Genomic DNA, 13222 nt, shown 5'->3' with positions numbered 1-13222 from the left:
TTATGTTCTTTCTAGGGGTGACAGTCCTGACCAATTCCATTTCATACCTATGTTTTGTTGCAATGTTCCTCCTTCTGCTTGACATTTCTGGGTTAGAAAGTGCCTATTACAGGCTCCTATTGTCATGTTTCACACAAATTCACATTAGATAGAAATTATCTTTTTCTCTGTCGAGGAGTGGTCTTGTTCTATTATTCTAGTCATGAGCAAGTCACCACAGGTGAAGGCAAAAGGAGTGCAAGGTAGAGTGTTATGATGATAGAAATGTCACATTTGATAGAATCACTTTAATTGCATGTGTGTACTAAGTTGTTCTTCAGCGTCTGCACATTGTGTTGGCTAATGCCATTCTTTTGATGGCATTTGAATTCACAGTATTTCATTGGACAATGTGGAGAAAGCACCCGGTGTTCCGTCTTTTGTTTTAATAATCTTTATAATTATAGCTTGAATCAATCATGGATGACCTTTTGTAAATATTTGCAGAGGAACCCATTTCTGGGAAAAAAGCAGCAATAAAGTCATTAAAATGGGGGGGAGGATGGTAGTTGGGCACAGTATTAATTAAAACAAGACTTATATCACTATGTCTATACTTTTATCTCAATACTACTTGATTATTATTATTATTATTATTATTATTATTATTATTATTATTATTATTATTATTATTATTGTTAGCCTTACTGTTTATTACAGATGAGAGCCGGGTATGCTGGGGAGTTGGTTTAAGGGATTGAGTGTCATCAATCAGCATTAACCGTCAGCTCTGAGGTATCGACTGATGATTCACTACGCCAGAATCTCCTCTGACTCTAAAATGAAAGGCAGCAGTAGCAGCAATAACACGACACAGAGACACTCAGTTGATTGGCACCTCATTGAGTCTGGCAGGGGAGCGTTTGATTGCACTAGCTGTCAATATCACGTAATTGTTTTTCTTACATACATGGTGCCCTCTGTTTAGTCTCTGTTTTTCATTTCTTTCTTTTTTCTCAGCAGGCTCTACAACTGCATGTAGCTATTTTTGCAGATTTTTTTTTAAATTAATTACATTTCTTTTCAATAATACATATATACTGTATATATTTCAGTTAGTATGAGTTTGATGCAAGTGACCGTTCTGTTGGTAAACCTACATTTACATTCTTGTTAATACTGTGAGCATAAACTACCATGTCATGTATGTCATCTTAACATCGGTGCATTAAGATTCATACCCCTTACTAGACAGCTAGATTAGCAGCGTATGGCTGTAAATCTGTCCTTGCTAGCTGCCCCAGGGTGTGTTGGAGTAGCCAGTTATGCCTTGAAGCTTTAATTGGGTCCCTCTCGATTATCACATTAAGTGTGTTACTGGAATACATATACTGACCACACTTCTGTCTCACTGTGTGTTCACTGAAGTCAAGCTCAAATTGAATTTAAATCTTAAATGACACCCATAACTTCCAGAGGAACTATTCAGGGCTGCGAGTGCAACCCTGTTTTCCACTCCAAGGTCAACAGAGAAGATGAGATTTAATTGAAATTGAAGCTGTCTACCTGATAGTTTGAAATAATTAGCAATGTCAGAGTGGAGAGAGGACAAGTCAGGGATGAAGACAAATAAAAAGGACATCAGCGCTAGATAAAAATGGCAAGTCATCAATTCTAGTGAATTGAATGTCACTGTGATTGACTGGACTTGCCTCTGGATGTCACACATGAAACTTAGCCAGGGAATGTAAACACCACAAATGATACCGAAACTTTGTGAAAGATTTATAGAGACAACTGGGCAGTTTAATTTTTTTTTCTTTTGAAAAAGCATGTGTACTTTTGGAACTGATACACTTTCGCTCAAGGTATCATGTAGATTCGAGAGGCCACTAAATGTTCAGTGAAGACTAAAATTCTGTCTGGCAGATACACTATTATGTATGCTGGACCCCTAAGATCAGCCACCCTGTATGAGCAGCTTTCTCTTCCCAGCCGTAAAACAAACTCGACCACCCTACAGCCCCGAAAGACTTCAGAAGTCACTTCTGCTGGGTCCAACATTTCCGCACCAGTTAATAAAGGGGAAATGAATTGTATCAGTGTTGCTGTCTTTGCTCATAGTGAATAGGAAATTATCATAGAGATAGGTATTGGTGCCTTCACACACTGAATTACAAAGAGAGAGCCTGTTTCTGTTTCGCTCTCACACATGCACAGATATGTGCATGCCCACAAGCAGACACAGTATCTTAGAATAAAGCCCCAAATAGAGCTGGCTATAGTGATGTCAGTGTAGCCGGGGTGATTGTATCGATGAGCCGGGGGTTGCTGGCAATTACTTTAATAATTCCATAAACATACGGACATGTTAGTGACATCCAAGACTTTTGACTTTCTGCGGCAAACTACCTGTACTTTCAATCTAATTCTTTAAGTGTGCTAACACATATAAACGATATAGCAGATACAGCTTGCATTACCACTTTTTCTACCCTCTTTATGGACATTTTTTAATACAAAGAGGATGGTGTCCTGAGTGAATGAAAAATCAAAGGTGTGGCGTGTTAATATCTTCAAGTTAGCACACAGGACTAGACAATATAAAAGACAGTGAGGTCAATGGGATGTTGGCAGTCTGTAGCGCAAAGGAGTCACGTAACTGTTAACTGTCTTCTCCTCTGTGGAAAGCTGTAGCCACTGGAGGACTGCCTTCATCATTGCAGACAGAATACAATCAGTGAACCTACTTTACATAAGGCATAGGGCCTGTACTACTCTAAAGAGCTTTAAAGTCAATATCTAGTGTGATCACCTTTATTCCTGACAGCCCGAATTCTCTTAGGCACACTTTCTTATAATTTCTTTAAGAAGTCTTCAGGAACAGTTCTCTAGGCTTCTTGGAGGACATTGCTTTCTGACTTTTGTTTCATTCTCTGTCTGCTTACAGTAATGTGGAGGGCAATTCATAGATTGGTAGTGTTCCCAGAGGCGCCACGTGCCATCAAGTAAGGCACGCATCTTCCTAGAGTCTCCGGCCAGTTGGAAGCCTCCAAGGGCTCACAAACCTTAAACTTTAGCAGTGGCAATGTGCAAAGTTTGTAATGAAAGTCAGAGAGACCTGAACTGTCTGATTCTAAGTTATACTATTGCAGATGTATCCATTTGTGGAGATATTTGCCTACAGAAGGCCTATAATCTATCACCACTAATGTGATCCCCTGCAGTCCACTAAAACCCCAAATGCACAGTGCTCAACAAGGATGACACTATGCGTCAGTTGAATGCTGATTGGTTGACATTTGCATGTGGGACAGAAAGGAAGTGACGGCAGAGAAGCACAAAAACATCAGAGACAAAAAACCAAATACAATATGAAAAGTACAGCTTTTTGAAATTATGTAACTTCACTCTTCTCCGTGACTGGTTGATGGACCACCAACAGCACAAGTACAAGTAGCCCACAAACCTGTGGTACCACATATTTTTCTCTCTGCCCCCATCAGGCAACAGACGTTCTCTGCAGGTAGACAGGCAGTCTGAAGCTCCCCACAGGCTGGCAATGGATTGCCCGTGTGCTGCCACTGCTAAACCAAAATTTCTCCATAAGGGGGCCCCACCTGACTGCACTCACTCCCATTACAAGTGATGCCAATCAATGAAAAGGATTGGCATCATTACCCTGCTAGGAGTGAAAAAAGGAAAAAGTAAAGAGGAAAATGAGAATTAAAGCAAGTCTGTGGTGAGCTGATAACATCAATTAAATGCAATGCTAAAAAGTGAAATGCTGCTTATCTGTAACATTATATTGTAATAGCATCATATTATTGTTTCTGTTTACTTTGATGTTATCTTAGTTAACTTAGCTTGCAGAGCAGCCTGACGTGTCCATCTCTGCTGAATGTCAGAATAAGTGAAAAAGCATCCATCTGGAGAACTATTGCATAAGAACAGTTAAAGAAAACACAACAAAGCCTGGCTCCTTGAAAGCGAGATATAAAGAAAGGATAGCTCAAGACTTTTGCACACTGCTAAATGTTGACTCCAACTATACACTGTTATTATGTGCTATAGTTACAGTGAGACTGTAATGAATAGTTTTGCAACAAAATTAAGCATTTTTCTATCCTGGAGTAATAAAGTCACGGCTGAAAAAGTTATTTTAAGTATCAAAAGTATTTTAGGTTGTTCTTTTTGTTCAGATTTTGAAGTCATGTTCTAGTTTTTATTGAATTATTTATGGACTTAACTTTACACCTCTTTTGCTTATGTTTCAGCAACTGCCATTTTCCACGCGCTCTGCCCCTCTGCATGTCTATCTGTGGCTGTCGCTCTCTCTGTTGTGAGCGTTAGTTGACAATGTCTGCACTCAGCACACCCCAAATAAAGTGCGTTGTGACAGAAACATTAACACAAGCCACTGAGTACCTCTGTGATTTTAGTGAGAGCATATCTGTCAGCCAGGGCCTGGAGGAGTAAAAAGCATATATCTGAACTTTCAGCGACTGGTGTTTGGGTGGAGGATTGTGACAGTCAACATCAAAACAGTAAAAGTAAAGCCGTGATTTATTGAATGTGCCGTTTGTGTCTGCTTTCATGTTTGCCAGTGATACATTATATGACTTTTCTCCTGCTTTCAAGAACATGGCGATGCGGATGAATTAAACATGTTAAGCAGGAACAGGTCTTTCTCTGAAAGCCTTACCCTTTTCACGATAACCCCTTTTTAGACATTCAGTGGACTTATCACAGCGTATAAATAGGACAGAATTCATTATTCAGGGGAGGTTTCAGTGAAAAATTAATAGTTGTCCCCGGAGGAGGGTCTGTGGTGCTTCGGAAAAGGAAAACCTTTAAAGTGTACATGCTCAGGGGGATTTGGGGAGAGTCTGCCCTTCATATTAAAACCGTTACCATGCTACCATACACACTGATATTGCAAATGCAAGTTTGCTCATCACTAATGACTGTCGCTAACGCTGTATACAGCCTCCATTCATGCCTAAGCTGTCTGCAAAATATTTTAAAGCTGGAGAGTGAAAAGGCAGGAGAAAAGGGCAGCATGAGTGTCTGCCTCTGATACTGACACCTTAAACAGATTACACATTTTCAGTATTGCCTATTAGGACAAAACACCAGGACTTTGGCTGCTGACTCCTGAAGAGAGACTCATTTTTGATAACAGAGTGAATGATTTCCCCTCAAAAATACCTCACTGTACAATAAACTGACATCCTGGCAGAGCACAACAAAAACATCAGGTCCTCCTCTCACCTTTGTCATATAAGAGATTACAATTTTCAGCATGTCCAGATTACTCAAACACTGAAAACATGCAGCCCGTGGTGCTGAGTGGTTTTCAGCCTGCCAGTTATCAGTTGAAAGATGGGCTTCACAATGTCTTTGTATCCGCTTCCTATCTGCTCGGCCATGAAGGCAATAACCGTAATGTATGGCTAAGGGAAAACAGAGCTAATCATCAATGACTGCAAGATATATAGCATATACAGTGGAACCTTGTTTATTACCCTCTCTTCTCCTGTCGTTGAATCCATCGGCTATACAGACAGCTACTGGACTGGAGAGCTTCTTCAATGTTAATTTGATTCATTCTTGTTTTCCATAATAATTGGGGGCAATGGGTCAGTGTGATGAATTTGCTTGTTACACGACACAGGAGGTAGCACGTCGGTGGCTGCTGTACAGTTTGTCTGTCTAGTCGTTTTTTTGTTTTGTTTTTTCCATCATGTGAATCAGGGGTCTCATAGTTATTAGCTATTTTCAGAAAATATCCAGTTCTTACATAATAGATTTGATTCTGAGGACCTGCTTATGCTTCAAATCAGCTTCCGATTTGATTTTAAAACGAAAGCTAAGAGTGTTATGAGTGGCATTTTCATTTTTAGATCAAAGTCATTTCCTAAAAATCATGATTGTTTAGATAGTATTCCTGCTGGAACAATCCAATCTTTTTGCAAATATCAGAGTGCTTTGTTATGTCCCACTTAATCAGCCTGTTTTTCTTTCTGTCTTAATTCTCCAGTAATGTTTTTTTTACTTCCTTTTCATTTTACACGCTTTATTTCCATTTCCCAGTTCTCAAATTATCTCCACAATATGGAAATGTTCAGACATTCATCCACGAGCAATGAATTTTAAGGTAGATCCAATTTTTTTAGTCTTATAAATATACATTTATGTATTGCTTTTTTGTTGGTAACAGCACACCTGTACAGTATATCTGCACTTTCATCCAGTGCCTTCGCAGCATACAGGTTTGCAAAAAAAATAAAAATAAAATGAATTGCTACCCTTGTAGAAGATTTTCAAATGAAAGCATCAGAGTGTGTGTGTGTGTACCTACATCAACATGTCTTGTGTTTCTACCCCCCATAGAAACTCTGTGCCTCCACCTCTGTGTGTCATTGTGTTGATGAGCGCTGATTGCAGATTGTTATGGTGTTTGCACCTCTCATCTATCTAGCCCATGCTGAGTATTTGGCCAGGCCTGATTGTGTTGATGGTGACACCGGCATCTTGTCCTCGGGTGGGAAGGCCCAATAGTGGTCCAGACATAATGAAGGAGATGTAATCAACCAATGTCACACACAAAAAGTCAAGTGAAAGAAAACTGTTTCTGTGTTCTACCTTCCCGACTGTGCTCTCTGTTGATGGAAATCACACAGTCGTGGTTGTTGATGTCGGGGCTTGCTTTTTTAGCAAGCGCTTTATGCTGGGCGAAATAGAAAATTTGAGGGTTTTTCTTGTTCTTCACAACAAAGGTGACTTGGAGATAAAGGAATTTGCATTAAATTAAGTCTGTACATTCTCTCTGTTTTGTACGTTCTCAGTGGAGAAATGGGTGTTTCTACCTACAACATACTTTTAATCAATGGCAACAAAAAGAAAGAAGCAAGTGTTTGGCACTTGGTTGTTCAAGAGATCCTTTCTCTCTTTGTGCACTTTGTCCTCTCTCTGTGCTTTGTTATTTGTTTTGGTGTTCTAATCTCTGGCAAGTCAATAATATTCTTTGTTGTCTGAAATTGTGTGTCGGGAACAAAAAGGCCTCCTCCTTTTGTTGAAAGTACCTGTCTGTGACTTTTCACTCTCTCTCAGACTCCCAGATAAAGTAATCATTAGATGTTGTTTTCTGCCTGCAATTACTTTCAGTTACAATGGGTCAAACACTAGGAAAGCAAAAAGGGTCGAGAGAAGACAAGGCTAGATGGATTACAGGCGAGGAACTGTATAGGTCCCACAAGTGCTGATAAATACGTATGTGGCTCAGAGACTCACCGTTGTCAGGAATGTCTCCGTAAATGCATCAAAAGTAATTAGTCTAGAGTATATATGGACAACCTGGCTCCCTTCTTATCTGCATCACATTGTCTCCTTTACAAAAAAGGCCATTCATTACATCTGGCACTATTTGTTTTAAGAAGTAAAAAAGGGGCAACTATTACTCTGCCACTTCTTATATCTGACTTTGTATCGTTTGCAACAGAGAATTGCCCTAAATAATGTATTTCAGTGGAAAAATCCACACTGAGCTTGTCACACAAGTAAAAGTTCTCAGGGGTTCTAATGCCTGTTGAGGATGACCAAACAAGGCAGGTGCTAATCCCAACGTGTGTTTTAACATAATACCATAAATCCATGTTAAAATTAATTCCAAAGAGGCCCCTACAAACTGTTTACCTCAGCATAGCTTTTTTTACACGACAGAAGTAGCTGGATTGGAGAGCCTCTTCAGAGTTAATTTGGACAAACTCTCAAGTTCAAACACGTCATTTTTCTACTGCCACAAAGGAATGCTTTAATTACTTCTACAGCCATCCCTTTGGCTGCAAGGACAGTCTGTTTATCAGTTCATGAAATAATGATGTATCAGCCCTATTTCCAAAACATGGGCCTTTGGGGGGCCCAAAGTAATCAATCAGTGGTCAAACTTGCCAGAGAAAACCCTCGGCATGTCCCAGATATTAAATATTTAAACTTTTGGGCCAACTAACATGTGAGGAGGACATTAAGAATCAAGACTTTGTGATAGCAAGTAATTCAAACCACAGTCCAACGTGTTAATTACTAACCTCATGTTGTGGATGGGCTAATCTTGAGCTCTACATTTTCCTTGTACTCATGCGTTTGTATTAGCATAATCATAGCACTGTAGCTAGCCACCACATGGCAGGTTATTATGCGTCAGGTAGCTCGACTTCATTAACACTCTAAACCTCAGTGCTACTTAGCCTTCTGTCTTTTCTATGCCCAAAGCTATTGCACTGCTGTGTGTTTGTTTTTTTTCAGAAATACTTCAGTCACATTGTGATATGTCATCTTTAGAGGGAAACTAGCAAGCTAACTTCTTGCTAAACTCTAGCTCCGCTAAACGTTCTTTATTCTCTTTGTGATGGATCCCTGTAAAAAACACGTTATTGTAATATTTGGATCGTTTTATTGGTCAAAATATTTTCACCATTTTGGTGCATGAATTTTGGAAATCAAAATTTTTAGTGTAGAAAATGCTTAACAATGTCATCTTCATCAGGGATTTTAATGTATCTCCTCCTGATAAAAGTAGAAAAAAATCAAACAGCATTTGAAGCTTACAAAGTTCATTTTCAGACTGATTCAGATAAATGTTGGCCCTTTCCAGTGAAGTCACAGATGTTGTCATATCATTTCCATCTCTTCAGAAATCCGTCTCAGCTTAAAGCTTTTGAGTACAACAGGAGTTCACACATCAGTAGACATCATCAAACTATAAGACGAGCATCAAAAATGTAAGCCCTGAGAAAGGAAGGAGGATGTTGAAATGCCGTCTTGTTTTTGTGATGCTGTGAAAATTAGACAGTTGTCTCTCCTTCAAATGACGATTGCCAGAGCTGCGATGAAAGTAATGGCATCCCTCTTTTCAGTGCAACACCAAGGGGTTTTAATAGCGCTATTATTATTAATGACCATCCATTTGCTTATCCAGATTGTACATTTGGAGTGGGCATAAGGCCGAGTGAAGTGATAAAGTCTTAGTAATTACAAACCCAATTATTTCTACTGAGATTCTATTTGTTTGAAATAATCTTTCATATTCTTCTATTTCTGTGTGTTGGTCTCCCTCCAGAGACAAGACACGTGCTTGTACAGAGTGTATCTTGTTTCTTTTCTTTTCCCAGTTTCTTTCTCATTTCCTATCTAACAAACAAGAACATATAATGTATAATAACACTCAGTCTGCACTCTTGATAACTGTGTTACCTGGTTTGATAACTTTTGATAAAAGTCGCAGACTTCATTTTAAAAGGCTCTTGCATCTTTTGGCACTGTTATTCCTGTTGGTGTCAAATTGACTGAAGCTGTTGTAACTCTACATAAATGCAGATGAAAAATGAAATGTCAGTGAGGTTAAATTAGTATCAGCAAATCCATAGCTACAGGGGCATTTTTTGACTATAAATATAACACTGGCAATATCTTTTACACGTTTAGGATGGAATCGTATTCAACTCTATTATATGGAAGGGCAGAGATGTTGAAAATGGAGAAAACTGCAACTGTGCAGCAAGACAGACAGATCCTAAACACATGGTGCAAATTAATATGTTCTTATATACTTTGAAATTTTGGCTCCTGAAAGTGTGACCTTAAGCTTTTTTTTCTGAAATATCTGAAAATTGTGGCCAGGTAGTGATTTGTGCTTTTAAAAGCAATAAAATATTAGTGGAAGACTGTGAGCCCGGGGGCTGTTTTGTGCATCATGGAAATTTAAAAGCTTAGCTTAAAGGTGTGGTATAAATGAACCAAGAATATAGATGGGTTGGATAACAATTTAACAGTTTTTTTGAGGATTTATGTATATTTGATAAAAAGCACAACAACACGGCACAGCAGCTTGTTGAAAATAAGATCCTCAGTCAATGCAGTACAGGCCTGGAGTGTGAAATAGTGCTATGAGCATCCATACATCACCATCTAATAATCAGATTGTTTGAGGTGGAGAAAGATGTGTTTATATTAAATAATTTTTATGAATGTTTCTACATTAATAAAGTTTTGTACTATAAATAACTTCTATAGTCTTTCTGTTAAAAATAATTTTACTAAATGACACATGCATTAATTCAAAAATATATAATATGGCTTTCATTTGAGAGTAAATGTGTTTGATGCATAGATGCATGCAAGTTTCTTGCAAAAGATTTGCAAAGACTGAACCAATTAACTCTGTAGGATGAGTCACGGGCCTAGTCCACCTTCTTGATGGCTGTTGGAAGAATTTAATGTCCTAGATGCATGCAATTATCCTTTTAATTAGCAATAATGAGTTTGTGCATGCTGAAATAATGACTTGAATCGTGATATGTGTGCAGACCTTAATGTGAAGCTCATCAAGATGTAACAAGCTTTGTCGGTAAATATCATCAACTGTCATGTTAAATATCTCATGCTATTGTACTGAAAAGGCCCAATAAGATGCTTAAATTGATCCTAGCTATGTATGTGTGTGTCCATTTGTGTTTCTGCCTGTTAGAACATGCATGTTCTGATGAAGTTTATGGTCATGAAAAAAAATTAAGTGAATCTGAATGCAATCCGAAGCACTAAGCCCTCATCAACTTAAATGGCATCCTGTGTCACCAGCTGTAGTGCGTGAGTGTAAGTTCAAGAGGGCTGCCTGAATTCTTCTAGGCTCTTGGATTGCAGAGTGGGCGACAGGCGGTTGTGAAATTACCAATTTATTTGAGTTTGCCAAACAACATCATTAAGCAAAAAAATGAAAGTAATGATTAACGAATAAGCACACTCTGGCTGGTCAGCTGGTCCAGTGAAAATAACTAATGCTGGTTACGTGCCAACAGAAAGGATTTGCCCACAGTAATTTAAGAGTTAGCAGAAGCTGTTCTATTCATTACATAAAAATGGCAAAATGTGAGTTGGCTGCTCATTTTTTATGAGAGCATATGCCAAACTAGCCGTTAGCCAAGCATTATGTGGTATGAACTGACATAGAAAAGTGATGTGGGAATAGCCTGGATGGCTAAGAGAACATGAATTTGTTTCCTGGGATAAGATTAAAGCTAAAAAAAACATAAATTACACAACTTAAAAGTCTGAGCAAACATAGTATACCTCACAAAGTTGTGTAAAGTTATTGGACCAAGTTGTAAAATGCTGCACACATTCCAGGCATTGTCTTCAACCCCATTATATTTTTAATTAAAAGATTGCAAGTACTCCCATTAGTGAGAGGCATTTGCATTATATCAACCCCACCTGGTTTAAAGTCAAATTGCGGGATGTTATTTGTTCTATATTTTCATTCAGCACCCAGAAAAACATTTTGGGAATGGTTTACACACCATCCAGCATCCTCACACCTTTCTCTTACACTTGTTCAATATTTATACAAGCTGTAAATGTTTGACCACACCAAATGGAAGGTCAGCTGAAGGTGAATGCAGCAGTTTTCGATCTGTGGCTGGCCACAGGATGTGTTGATGTTGCAGAACAAGAATGCTGAAAGGTACGGCTGGTATGCATATTCCCGAAAGTGTGACACACTGTCTAAAAATGCAGAATAGATCACCTAGACCATCAAACAGGCCATAAAGCAAACAGTATTTAATTTGGGAAGGAAACAATTATTTACAGTAATTGCTTTTATTAAATGTTAAATTAACAGAATAAACAGTTATCAGAGTTATTTTTCAAACGCATGCTACTCAGTAAAAATAAATCATCTTAAACGAGAACACTACGTCTGATCTCACTTCTATTACAACTCATTGTTTGCTATTATCCCCACTTGTCTGCCATTCAAATTTCCTTGAAGGGAATGTAGAAAAGTATGTTCACAGCATCAGGGGATCTGTGGCATCAGTGATGTGTGATTTCTCCCAAAAGCTCCGTGGGGTACAATTGTTCCCCCTGAATACAAAAGACAGCGGCATCACAAGCAGGCTGCGGCATACCTCTAGCTGACGAAGGCAGCAAGAGCTGTCAGCGACATCACTCATACCGTGTGCCCACCCTCCCGAACCCGCCGCCGCCGCCTATCCAAACTACCCCACCGGAATAGAAAATAGTACGAGCCCATGTCGTTGAGAGAGGCGGGTCGGTAAATATTTCATATAAAATTTGTAGGCATTGAAGGCTGTTGACATAGAAATGCGATGAGTTCAGTCTGTCTAAAGTCATAGAGGGAAAACGTACCTTTCATTTGTAAAAGCGTCACCTTTAAATAGAATCTGAGGAGGAAGGAAAAATATTGAGGACAAGGCAACATTTTCTGTGTGTCTGGGTGGGTAATAGGGCATTTATGCTAATTACATTACCTAATCAAAAACATCAGCAACCTAAAAAGGCATTACCAACAGGAGAAAACACTTGGAGAAAGATTGAATCAGCGCACGGCCGAGACTTGGCTTGGCCCCATTGTCCTAGCTCAGAGAATGAGAAAGCAGCATCCATTTTTCCCTTAATTAAGTTAGTGACCCTTTGAAAGGTGACACATTTACCGCCCAGGGGATTTATACACTCCCGCTTCACGGCTTCAGTTCAATATGGAGAGGACAGATTTGACTCCACGTGGATACTTCAAATATATCCTTACAATTTATACCAGGTGATTCATTTTCAGTAGCTACTCTTATAATTAAAGTTGACGTCGTGGTATTCAGTGTAGGGTAGCAACGATATACAAAGCATGTTCGCCGTGCCGTTACGCAGCAATCAAGACAATTCGTATTACTACTAGACGGTAATCACGATATTCATTTTCATTCATAAAAAGCCATAAAACAATAAACAAGGTGATAGGAAGATGTCTGGGAAAGAGACTCACATAGACTATGTAGAATTGCGTGTGGAAGAAATAGTCTTTCCAGCGTACTAGGGTCTAAGACGCCTTAATTATTTAAAGCATTCTTACTTATGCAAATACACTAAATAATTTCTGCATGACAGCTTGAAGCTGAGGCCTAGAGGAGAGATGTGATGTCTGAATGAGGACCCCTCTTGCCTTTGCATGGCCTAGGAACCATAACACTGCAGGCTTCTGGTTGCCTTGGTGCATACTGTTTTACATTCTAATTATCTGGCATGACAGACTTTATTGCAGAGGCTCAATGCTGAGGTCTCATCCCAGACTCATTCCACATGTGATGTCAGTTCTGAGATAATAAGATGAGATAGTCTGAGTGCTTAGCCTTGCCCATTTTGTCTCTTCATTGAGTTTTCAGATTTT

General features: G+C 39.0%; 1 protein-coding gene across 1 annotated transcript in view; it reads left to right on the top strand.

Moving 5' to 3' along the window:
• LOC146717777 (protocadherin-9-like) overlaps positions 1-13222 on the top strand; it is a 57244-nt gene that overhangs the window by 39024 nt on the left and 4998 nt on the right. The gene's annotated exons all lie outside the window — the stretch shown is intronic.

The sequence above is a fragment of the Copadichromis virginalis genome, linkage group LG2 (genome assembly GCF_057382275.1).
Source record: "Copadichromis virginalis isolate Kocher_CV1m ecotype Utaka linkage group LG2, C_Virginalis_male_GT1.1, whole genome shotgun sequence".
Lineage (NCBI taxonomy): Eukaryota > Metazoa > Chordata > Actinopteri > Cichliformes > Cichlidae > Copadichromis > Copadichromis virginalis.
Note: the sequence above shows the minus strand (reverse complement) of the source record. Positions and strands in the feature narration are given on the sequence as shown.